The sequence below is a fragment of the Anarhichas minor genome, unplaced genomic scaffold (genome assembly GCF_050575085.1).
Source record: "Anarhichas minor isolate MPS153535 unplaced genomic scaffold, ASM5057508v1 ptg000090l, whole genome shotgun sequence".
NCBI lineage: Eukaryota > Metazoa > Chordata > Actinopteri > Perciformes > Anarhichadidae > Anarhichas > Anarhichas minor.
This window is the reverse complement of record NW_027466536.1, coordinates 2,165,001-2,190,675: the sequence shown is the minus strand read 5'-3', so window position 1 is coordinate 2,190,675 and position 25,675 is coordinate 2,165,001. Positions and strand designations below refer to the sequence as shown.

The 25,675-nt window shown below is 40.6% G+C and overlaps 1 protein-coding gene across 11 annotated transcripts in view; it reads left to right on the top strand.

The window, feature by feature from the left end:
- Window positions 1–25,675, top strand: part of ccnd2a (cyclin D2, a) — a 143,340-nt gene that overhangs the window by 19,455 nt on the left and 98,210 nt on the right. For 6 of the 11 annotated variants that reach the window (XM_076082289.1, XM_076082283.1, XM_076082288.1 and 3 more), the window contains exon 2: window positions 21,791–21,923. The exons of the other annotated variants lie outside the window; for them this stretch is intronic. The gene's annotated coding sequence lies outside the window, so the exon portion shown is untranslated. The remainder of the gene's footprint in view (window positions 1–21,790; window positions 21,924–25,675) is intronic. 11 annotated transcript variants of the gene reach the window in all.

Sequence of the window (25,675 nt, the reverse complement as noted above, 5' to 3'; positions counted from 1 at the left end):
TCAATTCCTTTTTGGTACCCTACGTGTCATAGTGCGATGTTGTAACATCTGTTCACTGAAATCTCAAAGCCTGAAATGAACTTGATCACTGACTGCAATTCCTCAACCTCACCCCTCAACCATACACTGCCCCCTCTGTCCCCACCCATCCCGTCCTCTCAAGCGTTGGTCAGGGGGACCTGGCAGGTGATCCCTTGTTACATCTCTCCTATACTTTGAGAGGACAGAAACATTTCCTGACCCCCTTCTATCCAGTCTCCCGCCACACACACACACACACGCACACACACACACACACACACACACACACACACACACACACACATACCACCCCCCAGTCAGACATCCCTGTCTTGTCCCAGCTAGCTAGCGGCTGCAGAGCGAGGGAACAGGAGGCCCCACCACTGGGCCAGCTGTTCCAGACCCACTCGCCGCCCTGGGCCCCACATTCCCTCATTCAAGGGAGCTTTGTAGTTCTGACATCTTGGAACAGTTGAGCAGCTCAGCTTCTAATGCTGCTGTAATGGTGAGAGAGAGGGGGGAGACAGAGAGAGAGAGGGAGGGAGAGAGGGAGGGAGGGAGGGGAGGAAAAAAGAATGAGACAGGCTTTATGTGTGCTTGCTTGTTACGCTCAATCTCGCCACTCCTCCCTCCTTCTATCCCTACAGCCCCCTCATCTTGAATCCCTTTACTATACTTTTACCAGTACTTTTATATAGTCTTGTATCTGTTGCAGTCTGTTCCTAACCCAGACAGTCTGAGCCACACTGTGGTGTACTGTGTTTGTACCAGGCACCTACTGTATTTGTAGGAGTCTGCTAGACTCCTGGTTAGATCATACTTGACTGCACTGTGCCGCACTGTACTTTGCTGTGTAGCTGGTGTATTGGCCAGCAGTGGCATCCTTACCCTGTGCAGTAAGCGTCTTGTGAACTTCGACGATGTCAGCTTTAGGGACGTTGGCTAAGATGCACTGGTGTTGCAGCTGATCACAAAACTCGGATTGTAGCACGCTTCGGATTGGCAGAAAAAAAAGAAACCGGCGCAAATATAACGTATTTTTTGGCTGCCGATTACAATTGCCTGTTGTCGATGAGCCATATTGGCCAATACAGATCGTTGTTGTTGTTGTTGTTGTTGTTTTGTTATAGCAGCTGGTTTAAAGGGCTCCAGCATATATGTTTTTCACCGCCGTCTCAAAAACAATCTCAGTGTAAACCGTCAGAAATACTAAATGTTATTGTTATACTTTTTTATGATAATCTATAGTGGTTATTTACATAAAAACACTTACATGGAAAAATACATACAGATCAACTATGGTCCGCTACACCACTAAGATGTACTGTACTGTGCTGTAACTGGAGAGATGCCTCTGGATCAAGCAGAAAGCGAGATCACAGTAATCGGTTAGATTTCATTCATGGGGAAAATATGGATAGAAGAAAAGATCTGTTCTCTGCAGCTTGTTTCACGCCGCTGAGATGTTTTCATCCAATGCAGCCCTATTCAGAGTGTCATCTACCTTAACTGCAGCCTGAAGTCTGCTGCTAAAATCAATAATGACTTTCTTCCTCGTGTTTTAAGCCTTTGGATCGTCATTAAGTTCGGTATCATGCGAGTGCCAATGCTTTAAGCCAGTCAAGAAAAGTGTGCGCTCATCTTTGTTTTGGCAGACGACGCCTGTTACCTGCCAACAGCGTGCTGCTGTTGTTTGCACTTAAATGGTTTCTGCTTGTTCGTTTGGTATGCCTTTTATTCCCAGAGCTATCTGATGTCACAACTCATAATATGGATGATTGGCATAGTTCCCATGGTGCTAAGTTTAGGGTTAGGCTCGCTGAACTCCAGGACTTTTGCCAGCCTTGCACTTTACATGGCCTCATTTCTCCTCAATGACATGCCATTCAGGAAAGGCCAGTTTTATGGGGTAATCTAGAAGGTTTATCTGAGGTTATGGAATTGTAGATCTCAAGACCAGACTAATTGCTCTCTCCACTCCCTTGTCACAGTGGAAGGGCTATTTGCTCAGGCCACTTATCCGCTGCAATCAGTTCAAGTCACTTTTGCTCCACAAAAAAACTTCATGGGAAACTCGGTCTGATCAGGTGCCAAGAGAGGTTTAAACAACCCACCTCAAAACAGTGCGGTGCTCGCATGCCTGTATTTGTGCATCTATGCATGAGTACATGTGTTTTCCTGTCTTTCATGGCGGCAAAGACGTGTGCCTCAAAATAATAGGGCTACTCAAAGTTCACAAAATCTTGATTTGCAACAAACAAACTGGGCTCATAGCTTGCAGGAACTCTCTGGTCAATGACATGCAGACCTTTTGAATTCCTCTGAGTGCAACTCCCTCAATAGTCGCACTGATGGAGCTTTCCTACGCAGTTTGATGCATATTTTGCTCTCTCATTCCACTGTCCTGCAGATGCATTACACACATACAATGAATATCCTCTTGTTTGAATTTCGTAAGCAGCAGAAAAAGACTGTCTGCATATGAGAGAAACAGAAGTATGAAGAGAAAGAAAGGACCGAGCGTGGAAGATGTTTCCTTACATGTTGCAGTACCTTCTGGTGACCTTAAGATGGAACTGCTGCATTCATTTTAATGCTTTCCTTACTGAGAGTGGCCACATGCCATAATGAATGTACTGGTTTATAGAGTCGGTCAAGTAGTGTGAGGGTAAAATCCCCACATGTACATGCTTTACAATATGCAAAATGAATGAATAAATGGGATGACCTCAAGGCTTGAACGATGTGATCTAAAATGTGTCATATTATACAACCAACTGATTTAAACTAGACAACAGTGATGGCACAGTTACACCATAACATGCTCAGGGGCTTGCAGGGAGTCACATGTGTACAAAAGGCTTATAGTGACTTTATAAATAGAAAGAGACGTAATCATGCACTAAATCATGGTGACACAAATATTGCATTCTTACTCCTGACCCCAACTTGTTTCTATTTTTAAACCTAATATTAACTCCAATCCACAGAATTAATATCTTTAGAAAGCTTATCATATTATCAGGAAACGTGAGGTTTGTAAAGGGTCACTCCACCAATTTTACAAAAAGTTCAGTTTACTTGTCATGAGAAGTGAACTCGGCCTCTGAAAACAGTTTGTCTACTGTGGAGCTTTCCACAGCCTTAAAAGTATAACCTTGATGATGTCATCAAGGTAATCCTTGTTTAGGCAGGATACTTTTTTCTTTCTTTTTTTAACAGGAAGCCCGCGTTACAGTGGAGTGTGGAGTTTGAGAGTTGTGAGCATTTAGGAGACATGGCACGTGCTATCCAATTGTATTATGGGAAGTCAGAATAGCCTCTGCTACTTTGAATTTAACAAATCATTTTTTTTATCTCAGCCCCCCAACTTTATGGAAGTGCAATACTAAATCATTGGACTAACCCTTAAATGACACATAAAAGCCAGTTGCATGCATCAATTGTACTTAGTGTTTTAAACATGTTACAATATATGAAATATGAGCAGTTCAATTATGTTTATTTCACATGATTTCTGAATCATGAGCCAGCATAATAAATTACTGGGGATTTGAGCATTAGTTTAGAATCTAAACTAATGCTCAAATCGTCAGATACTGTTGCTGATTGTTTCATCTAAACTTTAGATGAAACAATCAGCAACAGTATCTGACATATGCTGATAAAATTGATTTACATCTTTGATGAATATACGATTCATCTCACACCGACTCAACCCGCCATTTCTCAGATGCTGAGATGCCATTACCCTCATCGTCTTTACCGGTTTACTAAGTGGAGTAAAAACGCTGGCAACCTATTAGTGATGTACTCACTCCATTGAGACCAATTATCTCCACACACTGTGGCAGGTGTAAAAGCACAAAGAGTGAGCTCATAAACGCTGGGGCAATTTAACTGTCCAAACATAATTGATTTTCTTTTAATATTCACCATGATCGGCTGAAGCCAAACACAATACATACATCTTAAATTCCACCATATGGCACAACAGCTCAACCACCTGTGCTGCTTCTGAGTCATTCTTTGATTGTGTTATTGCTGGTGGTGATTATAATGACACAATGGATGAACATATAGCGTCAGACTTATGTAGTGAATACAATGCACAGAATAGAGTGTTTACATTTGATGTATGTAAAGAATTTCACAACAAAAGCTGTTTGAGCAGAGTTTTTTTTTTTTTGTATTGGTGCAAAAAGAAAAAGGGGGGGGGGAAGTACCCAAGAAAAGACTAAGAAAACAAATTGACGTACAGAGATACACATGATAAGTAACAAACAAAACAAACTAAAAAAAAAGTGGATGAAATAATAGTCATAATTCTAATAATATCATCTTGAATAAGGACAAATGAAAAAATAACAATTAAATTATTATTATCAATAACTATTATAAATTCGTATAAATATAATAAATACATATTTTAAATAACTAGGTGATAATAATAAGGCAGGCATGAAATATAAATAAATAATGAGCTAGGGGAAGGTTGTTACTGGGGTGAGGATATGTCCATGTTTGTTTGTATGTAATGATTTTTGTTTTAACAGGAAGATGAGTAATATTCATAAATGTGGCCCGAGAATTGTGAAGTCAATCTATTTGGTTTTTTTTTTTTTATATGATTTGTGTTTCAGTTGAAATGTACTCAGAAGCATTGCTCATGCTGGGAATATTGCAAGAAGCTGTTACTACCAATGTCTTATCTCTGTATTAGTGTTTTGTAAGGAATGACTGAACCTTGATCAAGTAAGTGATTCCTGCTCTTTTCCATCAATTAAATGCAAGTGGTTTATTTTAATCTCAAAGTCCGGGTTGTGCCAGATTGGGTTGAATTTATTTGCCGTTGTGGGATGTCCAGTTAGTAGGTTGAATTTCCACCAAGCTGTCAGACCCACTGCTACTAATGGATTTTTGAATTAATTCTGTTTTTAATTGACGGGTAAGATGATTTGCAAGGTGGTTGAATCAGGAATTTGGAACGACTAGGGCTCCATGGTCTTTGGATTTTTAAAGAATATTTTTGATAATGATAATTTGATTTGCGGTTTCGAATGTCTCTGGTAGAATTTTGTTATGAGAGTCTAAAGTGTTGAACTAATGTGATGCAGTTTGGACAGAGTCATAGAAAAAATAAGGTTTATTTCGGGTAGCAGGCTAATTTTAACTGCTGCTATTCTTCCGATTAGTGAGATGCACAAGTTGTTCCAGCAGATGAGGTTGTCCTCAATGCTTTTTCATAATGGAGCGTTATTGAAAAGCTCTGACAGCTTGGTAGAATTATTGATGCCAAGGTATTTAATGTTACCTGTGGTTATTGTGAGAGGGAGTTTTGTAGACACAATATTCCAGTTTTCCTCGCAGAGTGGTAGAATTTTAGATTTAATTCATGGAATAGTCTGCCATTTTTTTGAGAAAGTGGAAATGAGATTGAGGACTTCTGGAAAGGCTGTTGAGGAAAGGTATAGCAGGATGTCATCTGCATATAAACCAATTTTGTGGTGAAATATCCTGATGGTGTACCTGTGATACGTTCAATGAAAATGGCAAACAGTAATGGAGAGGGTGGACATCCTTGTCTTGTGCCCTGCTTCATTGTGAAGCATTGAGAGGTGGGATTGTTGGTTATGACTACAGCAGATGTTGAGTTGTAAAGAGTTCTAATACACTGAACGAATGACTCCCCAGGACCACATTTGTTGAAAAGAAATGTCTAGTTGACTTCATCAAAGGCCTGTTTTGTATTATAATGATGTTGTTGAGGTGGATTCTCTGGGACAGACTGATGAGGTAGTAGATGTTAGTGGATGAGTATCTGTCCTTTATGAAGCCTGTTTGGTCTGAATGGATTAATGGAGATATGACTGATTCTAATATGTTGGCTAGTACTTTACTAATTATTTTTAAATCACACTTCATCGGGATTATAGGACTACAGCTCAAGGTGAGGTTTAGATCTTATTCCGATTTGAGCAAAATTGAGATAAGTGTGTGTAAGTAGAGTTCCTTATTTTTTGATTTCATTGAGCAATGAAAACAAATGAACAAAAGGAATATGAGTTGCCAAAAGTATTTATAGAATTCAACTGGGTAGCCATCAGAACCAGGTGATTTATTGTTGGAGAAGAGTGCTTTCCTGAGTTCCTCTGAGGTTGTGGTTTGGTCTAATATGGTGGTCTGTTCTTTGGCTAATTGGGGTAGTTCAATGCTACCAAAGAAGGTATAGATGTTGGAAATACTTGATATATGATCTGAACAATAGAGTCGTTGAGTTCAATGAAAGATCTCCACTCCCTGGAGAGGAAATTCCTAAAATCTTATATGCTAGAAGAGAAGTGTTGACCCGCCACCTACTTCAGGAGGATGGGGCTGTTTTGTACTAGATTGATGCTGACTGGTCTTAGATAAATATTGGATGAATTTCGAAGTTAATTCGGGATATAATGGAATTGCTTCCTAAAAATAGCCAATATGAGAGTAACTTTTACGAGGGTGTGAGTAGTAGAAATATTATTTGTTTAAAGAATTCCTAGATCTTCCCTGAAGTTGGAGTTGTGAATGAGGGGCTTGGCATAAAAAAGTTTTTTCAACCACAGAGATGACACAGTCAACACATTTTGAATATTTTTTTTTCTAGACAAGCCTAGACACGTCCCATGTTTTCATGGGTGTAAAACCTGATCTGGGGTCATGGATGGATCAGTTTCCAGCGCTCAGAAGCTTAATAAATATGCATCCTGGAGCTTTGGAGGTTTTCAGGGGGCTGGGTATTTTCTTTGAGGCCCACAGGTGTGCAACCGTCTGGGGTCTAACCGTTAAACCAGTCTTCCTTGAAAGATAGGCTCCTCTCTGCCAGCCAAACCAACAATTCACTTTGGTACAGTCACACCTTGCGGACTTAAGGCGTAGTCATTTTGATGATCCCAGTCCTCTCTGTAGCCAATATGAATTAACTCTGCATATGTATGACCTGCCCAACAGATATAAGGATAATTGAGGATGAGTCATGTGAAAGTGTGTGTTTGCATGTGCTTGACAGACCCATTGTATGTGTGGTTTTATGTAAACCTTAATGTCTATGTTTACATTTTTGTTTGTACGGTTGTTGGTAGGCAGAAGTGAAAAAAATGCGTGGGTAGTTTCCTTGACTTAAACCACACATTTCACTAGAACACCACATGGTCAATTGTTGTATTGTGTATCAAAGTATTTTTTTAGGTCACCGTTCTATTTACACTCAAGCCTCAGTTGTGACAACTATCATCATCACAGTATACTTAATTTATGTTGTCATTTAAAGCTTAATGCTTTTCATAGATCACCTGCAGTGCAATACTTGTGACGGTTTTCAAAGCATGCATAGATATAATACCTGGCAGTTCTGCAGATTAATGACAACTTATACCAGTAATTCTCACCCTCATGGTTGTCATGGTAAATATAACCTAAATGTTTGAGCATGTTGTGTGTGAGAGGCACCAAAGTAACCGTTGTCAAGCTACCAAACGGCAGAATGGAAACGTAGTGACGCAGTGAAGACTACATGCACGTCCTGTTCTTGGTATTCATTTTTTGGAGGATTTCTAGGAATGTAAGGGAAACTGGTGTTTTTGGTTGGTGCTTTCTATTTCCTGTTTTTATTTTTTTGTATAGCTAGACATAACTCATAACCATCCACAACTGTTGTTGCCGCTCCTTTTATAACGGCAGTCATAAGTTTAGGTTTGGTGTTGAAGGATGCTAGTTTAAAGGGACAGTTCAAAAGTACTTGTTTTTCCTCTTACAGTGCTATTTATCAATCTCTATTGTTTTGGTGTGAGTTGCCGAGTTTTGGATATATTGGCCGTAGAAATGTCTGCCTTCTTTCCAATATAATGGGACTTTATGACACTCGGCTTGTGGTGCCTAAAGGATCCCAAAAAATATTAAAGATTATTATAATAATAAAACTAATAAGTAATAAAAAATATATATTTAATAATAATAAAAGATACATTTGAAAAACTCAACAGCAATGTCTCTTTCCAGAAATCATGACCTGGTCACTCAAGATAATCCACAGACCTTGTTGTGAGCAGTTTCATGTAGGACCTATGCTTGAAAGAAAATAGTTCCTGTTTAACGTACACTATCTACAGCGGTTAACATTTTAGAATTGAGTCAATATGTTGATTTTTAGTGGTGAACCTTTATCTTTGAAAACTGTCATAATATAAAGAACACACCGCCATATGCATAAAATCTGCATAAAAAAACTTTTGTTTTTGCAATCAGTACAATGGAATCTGCATTTGCATTTATCACAGTCCCTGTAACATCCAGCACTACTTTCTATCTAAGCCACTGTCTGCCAGGATAGTTTCCATATAAATTATGAATTAAAAATCAATAGTGTTTTTGAGAGTCAATGTCGCAAACTATAATATCACCATTCAAGTGTATCTATATTTCTTACACCCCTAATGTGTGTGTTGTGTGTCAATAAATAAAAAAATGGACTCATCACTTTGCCTCTATGCTAGAGAGAAAAAGCTGACCAAAACTGAAACGCTCTCAAATTATCTTGGAAGCTTCACCAGCCGGCTGAAACACAACGAACAGAATCTCCAAAACCTGGAAAGCTGGACTCAAATTGGATCTGGACTTCAGTGTGGGTCGAGGGGTTTGGGGAAGACAAGTTATAGACTTCTCCTTCTTTTATTTTATTTCTATTGTATATTGGTCATGAGGTCAACACCTAGTATTAGCAGTGAAAGGGAGGCCTCCGCTAGAGTTAGTGACTGATGATTTGAGGTTCGGGTACTGAAGCGTGGCCACAGGATACAGGTATTGATACGAGTATTATCTCCTTGGCTCAGGTCTACCATTGTTCACATGTTCACAGCTATTTTTTGTTTGTTTCACAAAGCATTTGTCAGTCCAGTCTAGTTCTGAGACGATGTATTTGACAAGCAGGTATGCTTCTAGTGTGACATTTGTATTCCTTGGTAAATTACACCATAAGCCGGTAAACTGGTGATTTTGATCACTATTGAAGGATACACTCTGTCTTTGCATGGTGTTATTAGGTGAGGTCGGTTTCAGGCTGTTTTGTAATGAGTCCTGACATCCACCATAACAGCTCAATACCAAATGACTGTGGTGGCTTTGGACAAATCAATGAGTCGGTTGTCTGCATATGAAACATGAATTGGTGGTTGTATCAGAATATGCTAATCTTTTGGCAGTTAGATTAGTGCCGGGAAGGACATCAGTGAGATTATTTCATAACAGAGTGTTTCATTAGATATATTGCTACATATCGAAACAACACACAAAACAAACTGAAGAGAGGAAATGATTTGGAAATAGTGTGTTCAAGTTTCCTGTTGGACACAACATGTACGATATCACTTCACTGATGATGGGTAAATATTAAGAGTAACACTTGTTGCTGACTAAACAAGAACAGATCCTAGAAACATTAAACTTACAGGAGATATCGCTGCAAGGTGCTTGGAATGAGATGCCATAATGGAGTATTCAGATATTTTACAGATATCGATACTACATTATATAAAATACTCAGTTACTAGTAAACGACTTTTATTCAAAGCCATACTTAAGTAAAAGTACAAAAGTATTCGCATCAACATATACATGAAGTATCAAAAGTAAAAGTATTTGTTATGCAGAATGCCTCATTTCAGATTATAGTATATTACTGAGTTATAATAAGTGATGCATTTATGTGTACATCACTTTAATGTTGTAGTTGGTTAGAGTGGAGCACATTTGTATTACTTTAAATATTACTGGGTAGTTCTGTCACAATAATTACTACATTGACTGATTGTATGATTTATGGACATGACCTCAATCATTTTTGCAGACGTCAATATTGGCAGACAACATTTTCGCCAACATTATGCCAGAATAAACAGCAGGATCTTCTCTACCATTATACCACTTAGCAATTGTGCAAGCGTCGCACATTGTTGTTAGCAGAACCTGTTTTGGTTCTGTGGTTTTATTGTATTTTATTAATTTAGGATATTTTTATATTTTTTCACATTCCAATTAAAATGTCTGAATATCTTGAGGAATTAAAAGTATATTGCTCTTTCAAAGGGTTGCATTACTATTATATTATACTAGCATTATATCAGACCATAAAATGGTCTTAAAATAACTATTTGTTATCGCAATTATTTCCCGGACAATATGTCCTCCAACAAAAGTAGTTCTCGTGACAGGCCAGCTGCTGGGTAGCTTAACATCATAACATCTCTGTTGATTTATATTTTGTATTAATAATCTAAATCCGCAAAGTAGCGAAAGCTATCAAATACATGTGGTTCGATTAAAAAAAGCTAAATAAATTGTTTTTATTATTTTCTGGCAATATTAAGTACCTCAAAACTGTACTTAGTTATAGTACTTGACTATAGTTGCACTCCACCATTGTGTATATGTCCGTTTATCGAGACTCTGTGTCTGTGTTTGCACTTTTATAAATTCAAAATACTCACCAATCCACCTGGACTGAGACCACCTATTGTGTGTTCATTTCCACATGATTTGATTTCAGGATAGCATTCATCCAAGAATGTGACTCAGAAATAAGACACCTTGACGAGCCATTGTGTATGGTGTAATGACAGCGAGCAAGAGGCCTCCGGTTGAGCTGGTGACTGAAGGCTTGAAGTGTGTAGACAGTAGACCTGGTGGGATAAGCCACGGATTAGAGAGGGGAAAAGGGGTTTTCTTTCTTCCTTTGACAGCATCGTTGCTGTATTTGTAAAAGTGGACTCTGTAATGTTAATCACAAATAATAAAACTTGCAGAGTTTCATCGATGATTATGTTTATGACTTATTATGAGCGTAAGGCTTGGGGAAATACTCGTAATAAGTACTGCGACCAAGCCAGGCAACTATGTACTCGCTGTGACTTTGAGCGAAGTTGGTCCGTCATGCAATATTGCCGACTGAACCTTTTAATTATTTGGATCTTCAGTGAGTCTTGGAATGAGAAGCAGACACGCTGAGACTCCTTAATCCTATACCTTGTCAGTCAATGGCCTGACCAAAGCAGTCATTAGCAGTATGTCACTCTCCACTGCAAACAGGGCTCAGGGGGAAGTTGAAAAGAAAATCCACTGAATCAGATGCTTCAAAAAGTTGAGAAATGATCTTGTCATTTACAGTAAAGCCAGCGTAATTATTTGAATAACCAACATGGTAGACGTAGCACATCCATCAGACACTTAGTATAGCTACTGACAGTTTCAGTGTTGCCGTTCAGGCGAGGCCGTAGTGAAGATCATTGGAAAGCGAGATCATATTAAGCCATATTTGGCTTAATATGAAGTGAATAACTGACGTATGAGTGGAGAGAGAATGTGGGAAAGAGCGATGTGCTACACAAATAATTTGTTACCGTGGTGATATCAGAGTGATGCATCGTAACGGCCGACTTGTATTCTTGGCAGTGTGGTTCATGACATACGGGTGTTTACACGAGGCTGTATGTAGCTGGCTGGAACACTGTTTGTTGTAGAAGTGAACATATGGCTTCACATCTTTGTTACTTTTGTTTCCTTTTTCTTTTCTTTTTTAAGTTTGACAGATATGAGTTTTTGAAATTAGTGGCAAGTTAAACGGAAGAAAATTGGTCCAAAAGTGGTGTGTGGTCGTCCCGTGACAGTTGTCGTGTTACTTATGTATCAGTCTGCTGCCCTGGTGAAGGGGTGCTGAGACAGAACGTGGGTCTTCAGAGATTTCCATCAGCCGGCGACTCAGATTTTAGAGCCATCTGGCACACCAAGGCTGCGGCTGTGCAGCTATACCTTGTAACTGTGGTCGGGGACGTTTGACTTGCGCTTTCGAGGTCATGACCCCCAGCTCATTTCCTTCCAGGCGGCCATTCTGACAGCAGGGTTAAGTTTATATGATACCCCTGGATAAGTGCTACTTGAAAGTGCCAAGTTTCGGGAATCAGCCCTCTCAGCTTTGATACTCTGGTTTCTGTTATGACCCCACTCCGTTCATATTGGCCCTCTGTCCATCTGGCCAGAGGGCCCCACACACATTATTAGTACCTGGCTTCCCACCCCAACAGGAAGTTATTTAGTCCCAGATTGCATATTGTTTTTTTCTTATCATCTCATCCTGCATATGGCCATAAATAATCACCTCATAGACTATGGCTAGTTCAGACTAACCTCTGCAGGGACTCACGGTTGATACTTTAACATAACCTTCAAATTACATTATAATATTCATCTTATAAAATGATTACCGTAAACTTAAGTGTTAGATATTGAGATACTGTTGCTGATTAAAATAATATTGTAAAATGAATATATAACTATAAATAATGTTAACAAGCATTTCATCCAGGCGCGTACTTCAGTAGAAATGTTTGGTCCCTGATAAGCTCAGTGAGTCTATAATTACCATTCTCAAACATTTGGAGGTTTTTTTTGTTCTGTGTGGCTGTTCACAAAGTAACTGTCCCCTGAGAGCTGCCCTGGAATTTGTTGAATCTTTGAACCCTGTGCACAGCCGGCTGGTTTCACAGGCCTGAGGAATCTTTCAGTGTCCGTCGGTGCCAGAGCCCCGGTCCGGCCTGCTCTGGCTGCCCCGGGGTTTTCGAGGAATGAAAAAGCCAGTGCGATTTTTTACAAGCGAAGACTAACTAGTTGATAAGAAAACCGACGGACAATGGAACAGAATATATATAACATTTTATAACGCAGATGTTGTATGTGAACGTATTTGTGTGTAGATGTACGTGTTTCAGTGATTTGTGTGATTTCTGCCTTTATGCTGTAGTAGATTGGTGGCGGAGGTTTGTTCCTTTCTCTCAGTGGTATGCCAGAGTGCTGTTGTCCTTGATACACTTGTCCCTCTGATATAAGTCAGCTGGTCACCAGAACTGAGAGGAGGGCAAGGCCGACTGCAGCATCCCCCTTACCGTGCCTCCCATTCCTCACGAAGGACGGTAGCACTGGTACGGCGGTATATTGAACGGATTGAATTAGATTTGTGTGCGTGAGGGAAGCCAGAATTGTGAGATAATTTGAGCATGCAAGAGGATTTGTGTGAGCCAGCAATACAGATTCTCACCCTTATAATAATGTTCGCGTTCACTTTTGGCAGTCTGAATCCACTGAGCGCAAACTCAAACTGAGAGCAGAGCATCAATTGTCAAATTGTACGTGCAGGGTCATCCTGTTAGACCCTTCCTTCTATTTATAGAAATAAGAGCTGGGATCATGGCTTTTTATTTTACCGCCAGATAGAGACAAAAAGCAGCATTTTGTGTCTTTAACAAACACTAAATGAATTAAATTCTCATCAACAGAGATCAATTGTCATTACCGTTTGTCGGCAAATGATCTAGTCTTGAAGCCACTATGGCAGAGTCATTTTGACTGTCAAATTAGTTTACCATTTATATCATAATGTCCGTGTTAGCTTCGTGTTAACTTCTATTTGCAGTGAGATTGTTTTGTTTTTATAAATAATTTGAACAGGTAAAACTATTGCAACCATTATAAGAAAACTGTTTTATAAGTGAGGTTCATTGTCACTTTAAAGTGGAATGCTGCCCTCAGAAGTCTAATGAGTCTGATATGGGGTGGTTGGGTTTCCCATGATCGGGTCCTTCTCCATGTGGGATTCAAAAAGCTAATGGTTCAAACACACACGACCACAAATATTTCTCAGAATAGGCGTTGCACAAATAATAGTACATACCTGTATGTATAACCTCGGTATTATTAAATGGATCAGTTCGATCGCTAGAGTTTAGCTGAACTTGAAAATCACTTGTTGTCCTAAAAAGTCATAGTGTCGCCATTTCGCTCTTTACAGAGGAGCAATATATTTAAAAGGTGTGTGTGTATATGTGTATATATATATATATATGTATATGTATATGTGTGTGTGTGTGTGTGTGTGTGTATATATATATATATACACTGGCTAGTGAAGCTGAAGGAAGCAGAGAGGCTTTAGGACTTACTGACTGAATAGAAGCAGTCATACAAGCACCTCATCCAGCTGCAGAAGCACTGCAGGTCTTTCTACATGACAGTCCTGCTGCTGCTGTCTCATTTTTATCTTTAGAATAAACATATTTACAGGAGAAGTTCCTGTTTATTCTTTTTCTACTCTAGTGGTACATTTACCTTTGCCAAAACCAAGACACACCTTGTTTTGTAAGCTTCTTCTCTCTTTTTTTTATACTGTTGATACGTCTTATGTGGTATCACTAGGGCAGGCAGCAACTTTGAAAGAAAAAGCCCCGTTTGGTTTTGATTTGAGATAAATACAAGATTTGTTTTTGTGTTTGATGATAGTTTGGGCTGTGGCCCAGCAACCGTTTCTTAGAATTTTACATTCACGCTTTAAACAAAGGCCTCTCTTACCTCAGGTTACTTTTTTTCCCCCAATACATCTTTAGAATGCATGTGAAAGAGCCCCTTGTTTAATTAATTTCCAAACCAAACACGATGAAGTAGTCATTTTTTGTGTAACTATGTTTCACAAATGACCCTGAGCAAGTGGTAAAGCTGTTTGTTGTTGCTACAATAATCAGAAACATACGTATACATAACAAGAATGTAAACAGACATACAGTCTGTGTTCTCAAGTGCAGATAATATATAATAGAAGTCAGTATTGCATACAAATTCAGTAAGACATAATCATAATTCATAATCTCATAGTGTTGATGTTCATGAATACATTAATACATTGTAGTTGGTTAAGGATGTGAATGTTTGGACACAAAGCCTTGTGCAGTCAGAACACTTTGGTCTTAAATCATTTATTAGATGCCCTATGATGCACCTTAAGATGATGAGCCATTGCCTAAAGTCAGTATGCATACTATAATATATCAATAAAAATCCTCTGAATTTCTTGAATAAAAGAACAAATTGATGTAACATGGTTTTTCACGCACTGGTCAATTTTGGATTTTTTTGCATCCATAACATCTTCTTTCAGACTAGTGGAAAGAAAACTTCCAAAATACATATCTAGGTGTTTATTTTACTCTACTTTGTCTATTTGCATCTGCAGATTTATCCTAAATTCATCAAAAGTTAGCATTAGATAATGCTAAGTTTTATTTCTATTTATGATCATTTGTAATACAAAAGTAGTTGTCTTAGTGTAAGTAATCAACTGGGAACGTTTCATGTTGATTGAGTCATGATTTTACAACATATCTTTTTAGGCAGTTTTTTCTTGTAATCTGAGCCAGAAATCTCTAACTCAGTAGCATTTACGAGCACCACACTTTCCAGTATCCTTCCTATCTATACTCTGATGGTTTGTTCACGTCGTTCATAGCCTGATTTATATCATATTTTATTCCTAAAAACAGATCAAAATCAGGTCAGGGAATTAGATCAAAATTCCAACCAAAAAATCTTGAACTCTAATAAGTCAACAAAATGAATCAAGAATTGTTAATCTGGCTTCATTCAATGTACAGATGTCTGTTCTGGAAATACATGCAAATTGGCATTTGATAAGAGAATGCCTCCCTTGCATATTTAAACATATAATCTTAAAAATTAATACGTTTTTCACCAACGTTATGTTGTTTTTTATGCTGTGGAAGTTATTGATGACAACTGTGTTTAAAGCGTTAGTAATACTCTTCTCCTTGTCTTTTTTTGTGCAAACTCAGTTATTTTCTGATGGGAAGGCTTAGGCAGGGATGGTATTCATGAATGGGCTTGAGTGTGAGAGACTTGCTGCCGAGTTACTGGGAGCGGTAGTCACCTTGAGCACAGTGTCAGGACTTAGGAATGCTATCGATGATAGCTATTCTTACATTAAAGCCTGGAGGCCAAGGAGGAGGACTGGGACAAATGGCTGGGCACATGGTTTTACCTGTTCGAACTCAACATCTTTGATGGGGATGGATGGTGTTCAAACATGAACGCTAGGATTGTAATTATATTCACGATATGGCAGTTAGCCAGACATTTGCGAGGGGGATCTTAAACGTTTGATCTTCAAGTTCCATGAACGCTTCTGTGTCAACGTTGCTCTCTTATTTGTACTGAACATAACTTTTCATTAGATACAGTGGGCTATGGTTTGGATAGTTTATTTAGTGCTATTGATATCAAATTGTCCTGATGGAAATTTGAGTTGAGTGAAGAACAACAGAGGTTAGAGGCATCACCCTGGAACACAGGCTTTGAATGTCAAGCCTGTCTGACTTGGTCAGAAGTTCAGCCATTCCGCATTCTTGACTAAAGGATAAAGCAGACCTAATCCCCTTTACCAGGTAGCTAGAGTTGGCAGTGGAGCCAGGAATTCCTGCGGCATACCGATTTGGGGAAGTTGCTAGGGTTTGGATGGACAATTCGAACAACAATAGAGTACTCTCATTCAAAGAAAAATAGGGTTTAAGTTTTGTGAGAAAGTCCTGCCACCACAGAGATAGGTACCATGTGGAATGTGACATATTTGGTGTGCTGTTGATTCAGAGACATTGGCCACTATTTAAAAAAGTGGGCTGGAGGATTTAGGGAATTCAGAAGTAGGGTGGAGAGGTGAGAAAGAGAGCCGGAGAGAGAGAGAAAGACGGAAACAAATAGGGAAGGCAGGTGGTTATGGAAGGTAGGGATGTCTGTTGTTGATCTCATGACAGGCAGGCCATAGTGCGAGCATCCAGCCAGGGCAGACTATAGTAACAGCAGGCTCTACAGCAGCTTACCTGGCCATCAAACTGAGCCAATGACCTGCCAGCCTTCCTTCCAATAGTCCGATGTCAGGGATCAGGATCAGCCCGACAAGAGTGACTTCAGAGACACAGAAGGCAGCGTCTAGCTCCTTTATCTGCCTCCATAATGCTGCCAAAGACTCAGGCCTCCGCAGAGGTGGAGCAGCATTACTGACCTGTCCTGCTGCTCCTCTCAGGCCCAGTGGATTAGCTGTGAAAAGGCCCCTAGAGAAAAACGGTGGGTGAAATACACTGGCCTGTTATTGTCCCGTCTGTCTGCTGGGCTGTGGAGCACTGACTTTAGCCCTCTGTCAACTACGCTCCGGTGAAACCCCTCAACAAAAGCCATTCATCTGTTGCACTGTACATGCCAAATGGCTGGCATTCCTCTTCACGAGTTGTTTTGTAAGCCGCATCTGTCTGTCTGTCTCTGCAATTACAAGTCTGTTAAGAGAAGAATGGCTTCTGTGCAGCTGGGGTTTTCTGCGTTTGCCGAGTAGATCTGATTAACCTTCTGTCTGCTCATTACTGACCATTGGCCAGACCTGGTTTTTAGCGACTCAGTCATTGAGACTCAAGATTAGGTTTTTGCTTTTACAAGAGCAGCACTATGTAAAGTCGCATACTCCGTGTGCAGTTCTTTGTCAGAGTACTCTAATTGTGATTATTTGTATCCGGTTTATCAGCTATTGCATTAGACTTCTCACATTATATTTGAATGGCATTATTACACAGTTAAACTGTGTTTATATGATATTTTTTTGTATTAGTAGAGAACATACTTAATTATATCTTAATAATAGATTTTGTAGCTTTTTACATCTATTGTAGTTTCTCTTTATTCTCTGATAAATTCCATCTTTGTGTTCTTATTAAACACATCATGATCTACAGCAGTATCTGCTTCAAATGCATCTTGAGTAGTGCTTGAGTAATTATAATTCCTTTGATCAGAAAGAATGTAAAGAATTTGTCACATGTGACTTTCAGGCTTTCAAAATGTGCACCAGAGAAGCTGACACAGAGATCTATTTTCAATGAGAACATCCATATGGCAGTAGTGGTTGTACAATATTTTTGCCAAACCTGATCTAGGAGATGACAACTATACAGTGCAATCTGTAAGAACTTGGACAGTGTCATGTTGGTCATTGTGCTCTCTACTCATAGGCATTTATATGGAATGTATAACTTACTAGGAGTTTAAAATGCTGACATTTTTCTTTAAATGTGAGGGTGTGCAGGTTGGTGGTAGCACTGTATGGTTCATAAATTGAGGGGACTCAAACATACATAAATCTGAAAGTCAGCAATTTCCTCAGTTTGGATTGGAAGCCAAACCAACACAGACGTTTGTCTGCGTCAAAACAATTAACACTGACTTATCATAGCCAACTAGCTAGGGTTTCCTTTGAGAACTGGTTCGGAACTACAGCTCGTTCCAAATTGTATAGGATCCATGGACTTTCGAGAAAAATGTTTTTCGATAAAGCTAATCAATAAGAAGAATCCTTATTTCTACTTCCCCATTTCCAATTGCGTGAACACTTGCATTTACAATATGATGGACAGGAGTTAACTCTGAAAAGTGTGGCCAAGTTTCACAAAAAACACTTAAATATGTGATTATTTGTGCAGATGTAAGCAATTTCCAACTACTCCATATAAGTATGCAGCAATGTTTGATGTCCCCGATCTACATCAGCTCAACAATTAGGTTCATTGGATAATTCTGCACTCATTTATGTTCAATGGGTCAGCGTTTCCTTTATGTACTCAGGTAAAAAGTGGCCGTGCCTTACCACACGGTGCCACAGTGAGGACAATGATAAAGGTGTGACAATATCGGTGTTACCGATTTATATCAGACATTCTACGAGACAAGATGACGCTCTGTAGAGCACTTGAACTAGGTTTTGCCATGCACTGATACAAACACGAGACCTTTTCATCGTTCTGCCCTTTTGTTTTATGTGACGGTGCGATCACTGAGCTTCTGTGATGGCACACGCACTCTTATGTCTTCACCAACCGTAATTGTGTGTGTATTTCATTGCAGTTGATACAACTCCAGAGAAAGGCCTGCCTCTGTGTGAAGGTCAGGTAAAACTGAGTCTAGACTGATACCACAAGAGCCTACAATTCGGCCTGGTGTCATTTCAAATGTGCCCGGTCGCTTTCACACTGTCCTACCTGCTGTGTCGCTGTGTGTGTGTGTGTGTGTGTGTGTGTTCCTGAAAAAGCATGTGTGTGTTTGACACGTGTCACACGGTCCCACACGGAGCGCTCGGTTCCCACACGGTTAAAGAAACGCTGCCCAGAGGTCGGTTGCCCATTCCCAACCGGCTCACCGTTTCAGCGGCTGGAAATCCCCCTGCGACACAAAGAGGCCAGATATGATACCACAGCACTGCAGGCGAGGGAGGGAGCTAGGGACAGTATTGATACGGCAAGCACTTTTGTCTGGGAAAATCCTTAAGGGAATGCAACCAATTGTTGTTAATTGTATGGGGCCGCATTCTATCCCAAGTGCTGCTGGTATGCGTTACTTGTTTTGAATTGGGGAGACAAGTATACTTGCTGATAATCAGTGCTTGGGTTTTGTCCTCATTTAGGTTTTGGGGATTGCTCATTCTGTTCAGTTGGGGTTGTATCAATCTTCTGAGGCTCCAATGCATCAACATCGCATGTCCATATTGCTCAGCGTTGGCCTATTTTATGGTGCACATACACTCGCATCTCTTTTTAATTTGACCTGCAGGCTTTTGTGCATCCACAGACCTAAATGTGCTTTTTGAAGGACAATATAGTGATACCATAGAAAATTGCCCCTTTCAGTAGCTGTACTGAACGTATACTGTGTCCTTTAGGATCATCGCAAATGTATTGCCTTTTGAAAGCATTGATAGCATAATCTTTTTATTGATAGTTATGTGACAGAAAAGTCTTTTAAAAGTCATTGTAGCCTGAGTAAAATATCTTCTCCCAAGAGTTCCCACAGTAAACTAAAAGGGTGGCGGCAGGATGAGTTGGGGACATTTGCCGATGAGAGGACGCGTGCTGTTCAGTCCTGGTGGTCCTCTAGGGAAAGACAAGGTGCATTCCCAGTTAGTCGCTGCACTGCGTAACAGAAAGAGAGAATGAAACCAGAGAGGCAGAGTCCTCCGAGAGATCCACGATGCAGCCACAGAGATGATGTGTTCCCCTGGGCAGCATAATAAAGCTCTCAGTAGGACGACGTGGTTTGAATGCACTTCAGACGGAGAGGGGGAGAGATGTACAGCCCCATATGCATCTACTCACCACATCATATTTCCACAGCTATGAATGAGGCCCTCACACAGACAGCCCCCACTGCTGTCAGACAGTCAGAGCCAAAACCTTTCACAACATGTCTTCCACACAATGAAGTGAAAAACTCTTTCTTGGGTTTGCAGAACCCTTGGGGAGGACAGGGTCTGTCTTCAGCCTGCAAGAGCATAGAGAGCTTCAGAGAGAGCTTGGGAGAAAGAAAGATGGGTAGCTTTTCTCCGAAATCTGGAGAGCAGTGTCATATTACCCTCAGTCCTTCATGTGGTCTCGAGCTCTTTTTATACCATGTTTGCAAAAATTGTCTGCTGCAAAACTGGTTTTACTTTTGTTTTTGACTATCGCTTTGATTAGATGAACAATTCAGAAACTGCTGTAGGTCTGATGGCGATGGAGGTTGGAGCTCTCATAAGATCGGTCTTGTTTAACTGGAATGATCAGCACCGATAGGGTCAATGTAACGCTGTGAACAGGAGGCCAAATAGGCACAGCTACCAGATGAAATGTGCCCCGTTTCTGATTGCAATTAGGTCCGTGGCCGAAAGCCAAATAACTCACACATAAATGAGCACAAAACTCTGTTTCTTTAGACGATAACATGCCCAGACTTTGTAATTGCTGCAGTCCAACCTACTGTTTTGTTTACTATGTGTTGTTTATTCTTCATTACAAATGAAAAGAAAGTGAAAGATTTTAAAACTTGATAGCATACCTAGTTTTCTTGTACGAATGATAATATTTTCATACTTTTTAAATCGCTTTGAAATAAGTATTTTACCCTGAAAACTGTACCTCTTGTTGGGCATGTTTAATACCAACTTAATTATTAATTAATACATTTTTGAAAATCCAATGAACACAAAACAAAGTTCTCCAAATTATTGATTGTCACTGTTTGTCACTGTTTTAAGTCTGTAAACGATGAAAACCAGAGACCATCTTCCGATCGGCCCACACACACCTTCGAAAGACATTCCTTTTCATTTCCACTACACGCCTGTAGGGTTTCGTTACGGCATCTTACACTGTTGCATCGCTATCTCTGTGACAAAATCTGTCCGCAGACAGAAATATTAACACACTCATCGCTGTCGCTGCTGATAATGAACCACCAATTGGAGATTATTTTGAGATATTGCACAGCAGTTTTATTACAATTATAAGACATTGAGTGATTACACATTAATTCAAAATAGGTATGCTTTTTTTATTTTAGGCATTTAGAGAATAATACAAATTGTGTATGTTGATGACTCTTACAGTACTTCCTTTCACTTTGTTTACCCTCCCCAGGCCAAACTTTTAGGGGATTTTTCAGTCACTAAGCCTATTTAAAGCTGTCATTTGTGTTTTCTGTGGGCAAGCACAGCCTGTTTTTGACAGCATGTGCATCCATTGTTGTTCCTGATACGTGAAGCACTGTTGTCTGTGGTCTAATTTGGTCAGAGTCGACTAATCTCAAAAGGGTTACATGCCAGCTGCAGGAGTTAGCAGTCCATGAGTCTGTAATGTGCTGCATGTGCATCACACCCGACTGCAAATTTAAGAGGAAGCGAGTGTCTACTCTACACTGTCTTCTAGTCTCCTCCCTGCTTCTTCATGCCTTCCCTTGGCTGCAATGGGTGATATCTCTGTTTTAGTCCTCCCTCAGTCCTGAGCTTCATCATCTTCACAGCTGTACCGAACCTTTCTCCTTGTCTCTCCCCCATCTGCAGTTGTCTTCTCGCCTGAGCGGACCTAGTCTCCAACTCCCACACTCCAGTTAGCGATCCAGTGGAATCCCCTTTTGATAAGGGGCAAGACATATTGCAAGGCCAGGTCACAGGCAGGAAGCCTGGCTGAAACAAGGTACTATTTTGGTTGAGCAGTCCCATTGTCCATGGACTGGGGACGGCTCACTGCCTGGGGGAGAGGGTGGAGGCTGACAGAGAGGGGAGGAATGATGTACTGTGAGGACATTGCACTACTATGCACGCACCCGCTCTCTATCCTCCTTCCATCAGCTCTGATCATTCAGAGGGTCCTCTGTCCCCCTTGTCAGTGGTGAACTCATGGCAGTCACACTCTGAAACATGTGAAAAGGAAGGAAGGGGGGGGGGGTTGGCTCTGTTATGTAACAGTGCCTTCCCTAACAGGAGCTCCACTCTCTTAAAGATGTAGTGTGGCAGAGGTGTAACTGAATTTGGACATCAAAAAGCTATTCAAAGAAACGAGGAAGAGATGATGTCAGATTTTGGTCCCCCTTTTTTGTTGTTGTAGTGGACAATCCCTTTTGTTGTTTGTTTATGCTAACAATAACTGCTCTTAGGAAAGGGTGGGATGACACGATGGGAGAAAGGGAATGTCGGCCTTGGACTTTTTATAAATCGAGATGTAAATATGGAAAGATTTATGTGGAAAGAGAAGAGCCTGTTTGGAAAGAGAGCCTTCGGAAAATAATGTGTTGTCATATCTTTACAGAGTCCCAACTACCCCTTAACTGTAAACAGAGTTTTAAATACTTGCAATGATAAGTTTCAAAGTAGCTTTCTGTTTCATCTTTAGAAGTTTATACAGTATGTTACAGAAACTTCCCAGGCAGACTTGTGAGTGTGTGAACTCTGTAACACCACAAGGCCACACAAAGAAACGGCACACACACACACACACACACACAAACACTAAAAATGGGAGGGGAACCGATGTATGTTACGGGAAACGTGTTCTTGTTTTAGTTTTACTGGTACGCAAGGTCTCATGGCTGCATCCTCCCAACTGTCAGAGGCTCTTTTTACTTTAGGTTTGAATCCCTCAGAGACTGCGAGACGTATCAGCTCAGACAGGTTTTAATGTAGAGCATCCAAATACCCGAACCACAGGGGTTCAAATCCTGATGTTCACCTGACTGAGTGCTGTCTGCTCATGCTATCATCAGTCTGGAAAAAGAAAACTCTAATAACTGCCTTGAATCAACACAGACTGCCCAGTTACAACACAAATGTAAAACTACAGATGATTTCTTTTTTTCTAGTGATATTTCCTGGCATTATTGACTTATCTCAGATGTTTGCAAATGGCTGTAACATTTAGACATTAAACGCTGGGTAATCGGGACTAAAACAACACAGCAACAAGTCTAAGCTTCTCAGCGTCCGCTCAGAAGGCTGTAAAAACAAACAAAATGAAGGTCGTAGTAAATGCTCTGGGCTAGTAGTACGTCATGTGTGGGCCACCGCGTTGAGGAGCATTAAAGGCCACACACACGCACACGCTCGCTCGCGCATACACACGCAGATGTGGATACACGTACTGTACCTAGAAACAGCAAACGTGTACACTCGTGCACACACTCCTAACACTTGCCCTCTCAGACTTCAGGGGCCTCCTTTCAGCCTGCATGCACACCCACGCGTTCCTGTTGCTGCACTCGTCTTGCTGACTGCTCTGGCTGAGCCACTGAGCCAGCTGGTGATAACAACACTTCCTCCTCGCTCCCCTCTAGCGCTTTGCTGTTTTGCTCGTACCATCTGCGGCAACTGGCTGGGGCCGAAGCGTCATGTTACCCACACAACTGGAGACCCAAAGATCCTGTGGACACACGAGCTGAGTCGCGATCCTGAAAACACACACACACACACACACACACACACACACACACACACACACGCACACACACACACACACACATCTCATGGCAGTTACAGTTGTGGCGGCCATGAGATGTGGCGGCGATGAGAACAGAAAGACGTTCGGGCTGTTAAATGTGCATTTGGCGGTACCAAATGGCAGAATGTTCCTGGATCTAAATACACCAAGAAAGGAATAACATTTAAAAACACTCAGTGTTTAAGTAAGATAGGTATCAGCCAGGAGGAGTTCATGCAAAGAGAGAAGGAAGAAAAATAAGTCTTTTTCAGGTTTTATAATACTTAATATCAATCCAAAGGTAGGGCACGGTCACGCCAGTGCCTAGCAGTGGATCTGCTGTGATCAGATGAAGGGGAGGGGAAGTAAATTTGTGTCGTTTTCACAGAGTTACGCTTTGGTGAATATTGACATGCAAATTTACAACGCTGACCAATTGCAAATCGTCTCGACTTTGATGACTTTTGAGGGAGGAAAAACCCAAATTTTACACAATAGTCGTAACAACATCCAGTTTTTTCCAACCTTGCTCTGCCATAGGAGAAGCACTGCTTCCTCTTTGCATCCATTTTTGGCAGTACAAAGCAAACCATGAGCAACGGCAGCCACTACACGACCCCAGGCACCAAATAGAATTGGCCTATGACGTATCATCATGCAAATGTCAATAAAACAGGACTAGGATCAGCTCTGTGAACCTGTACTTTGCATTGGGATAGATGCGTAATTTAGCATGTTAAACATGACAATGCTAAACTTCTAATCTTCAGCAGATAATGTTTACCATGTTCTCCATCTTATTTGGCATGCTACCATTTGTTAAGTAGGACAAAAATATAGCTGAAGCTGTGGGAACTTCAATGTTTTTTTTTCCAGATATCTGGTCATAAAGCATAATATTTGACATATTAAAATAAATCCAAAACACCAAATGTCAACCTCCAGTTGGTGCTAGCGGAAAAGTCAGGGGATCACCAAAATCATGTGGGACACATCATCTGTAAACCATAGATGACTATTAATGTCTTTACAAAATGTGGTAGCAATCCATCCAATAGTTGTTGCGATGTTTATTTCCGGACCACTGTGGCAGACAGATCGACAGACCAACATTGCCAACCAAAGAGTTCTGCCGCTAGCATGGCTAAATATTTTTACTACTGCTCAGACATGAAGGTGCTTATTTTGAGGCTTTAAATATGCAGTGGGTGGCCTTTACTAGAATAGAATGATCCTCCAATCAGGGGCAAATTGTTAATGAAAATGATGTCCTGGTAAGCCACAGATGGTGGTGAGGAGGCAGTCGAGGAGAGAGGGAGCGTAGGAGGAGAGTGGGAAGAGAGGAAAGTGTTCTGCCGAGAGGGAGGGCAGGAGTGGCATGTGGCTGGATGGTATCCTTGGGAAAGTTTGCAGCTCACTCTCCCACTCTCTGGATCTTAGCTGGGGACAAATACCACATGGAGCTGAGAGGAAGCCCGCTGGAGTGTGCAGGGCCACGAGCACACAGGAATGTTTCACTTCAAATGGAAAATGTTCACAGCTGTTAGTTAGGCTATCTCTCTCACTCTGTTTCTCCATCTATCTATCCATCTCTCTCGCTCTCTCTCTCACTGTGTCAGAAGCTTGCTGCTATGTTTAGCTTCACTCGTGTGCTTGTGATAACCAGTATTTTTAGTTCTTGCTGTGGGTCAATTTAGCTTTTTGTTTGAATTGTGACTTCAATATCTATGCAACATACTTGCATGATCAGTTTGCCAGAACGGGAGTCTAAAGTGATTTTTATGGTCTTGTCCTGAAACTCAGGCTCCTTAAAACAAGTTAGTTATCTTGTCATTTGGTTACCCAACAGCAAAAGGGCTTCAGTCCATTCTGTATCTGAACACATAGTTTGAAAAACAACCCATTGACGACGTGTGGTACCGGAAGCCCTTGCCTGACTCAAAAACAAAAATGACGACAACAACAACAGCAGCACG